The sequence below is a fragment of the Myotis davidii genome, unplaced genomic scaffold (assembly GCF_000327345.1).
Source record: "Myotis davidii unplaced genomic scaffold, ASM32734v1 scaffold13014, whole genome shotgun sequence".
In the NCBI taxonomy this organism is placed as follows: Eukaryota; Metazoa; Chordata; class Mammalia; order Chiroptera; family Vespertilionidae; genus Myotis; species Myotis davidii.
The window spans coordinates 1-1,743 of record NW_006285656.1 but is presented as its reverse complement, the minus strand read 5'-3'; positions in this window follow the sequence as shown (position 1 = coordinate 1,743).

Sequence of the window (1,743 nt, the reverse complement as noted above, 5' to 3'; positions counted from 1 at the left end):
TGATAATCATTTAGAAATGAACAGGACTCAGGTACAAAGCCAAAGCAGTCTAAACCACTGGGAGCCATGGAGAAAAGAGGAGTGGAGGCCTGGAAAAATATTCTCCAGTAAACATGCACGCTCTCTGTTTTGTTTTGTTTTCTCATATGGTTCTTGCAAAATTGAAAGTTTGTATGACCTGACAACTAAACATGCATCTGAGGAATAGACACAACTTTCCTTCCTAATCTTCCTACTTTCTCCCACCCCAGAACCAGACAGTCAGCTTACTCTAGATTTACCAGTGGATGGATGCATTAGGCTTCGAAAATTGTTTTTAGGTGAGATACAGGCTGCCAAAGCTCTCATGGTTCACAGGATTTTCTAGTGAACCATGAACCATGAACCATCACCATAAAAATACTGAGTTTTTATTATATACTAGTGACCCCGTGCACGAATTCATGCACATTGAAAGGATATTAATTAGAAGGTGGCTGGCAGGGCAGGACTGGTTTGGACAGGCAGACATGCCCTGGAGCCAACCTCCCGTGGTCCCTACCCTCCTGCCCACACCTGGGGCTGCACCACGGGCTCCAAGGCACCTGCAGAGTGAGTGGGTTCCATTCTGCAGGTGGAGTCTCCGGGACTGTCCTGCAGGGATGGGCTGAAACCAGCTCTCTGTCATCCCCCGAGGGGTCCTGAAGTGTGAGAGCTCATTCCTCTCTGGTTCCAGGGTGTGTCACCCAAGAACTGCAGCTGCCAAGTCATGGCAGTTCAGCAACTCCTCTGCTGAACATCTTCCCCTTGGTGGTCAGTGCACATCATACCCTCTGGCTGGTTGGATGGTTGCATGGCTGCTTAGCATTTTATATATACAGATTTTGTTCAATAGGTTGAGAAATTTGGTCAGTCGATGTTTCAGCATCAGGATAGGTACTAAGAGGACCATATGTGGCAAGAAGTAGTGGACAATAGGGTGGTTACTAATGGAGGGAAGCATCTGGCTTTGGAAACTATGGTGTTAATAACCATATCCTTGGACGAATTATTGGTGTTAATGACTTGGGTTACATTGAAGGGCCCCAGATGACAGTTTTTTGACTTCCAATAAAGACAGAGATCAGGACCAACTATGTAATTTGCCAGGACTGGCACAAATAGAAAATACCAGGTCCTTTGTTGAAAAATCGTGAAGCATTTCAAGATGATATTATAAAGCATTAAACCATGTAAGGGTCCCCTCTAATCACTAGGCCTTGTACAGCTCTACAGGTCACAACCCAGGAAACTCACCTTGACAGGCTGCCATATGAGTTGAGAGCAGAGCCATAACCACATCTCCTGCTCCAAATATATCCACCATTGCCCAGTTTCACTTCATTCTCCACATTCCCTTAATGAAACTTGTCTTGCCAGAAGCTGCGTTGTGTGTTTTCCTGATCAACCATCTGCTTCTCCAGGTATTTCCCTAGATACAAAGTTAAGTTCCTTAGAGGGAGGAGGGAAGTGTTTGAGATAGAACCCGCTGTGGCTCAGTTGGTTGGAGCACTGTCCCAAGAGACAGAAGGTCTCAGTTTCAAGCCCTGGTCAAGGTGTATGGGAGACAACTTATCAATGTGTCTCTCTCACATCAATGTCTCTCTCTCTCTCCCTTCTTCTGACTATAAAATCAATTTAAAAAAAAAAAAGAGTCCACAGGGTGCAGGATACAGATCTTGAATGGTAGAAGCTTGAGGTCATTGGCCACAGAGGAGCATATGA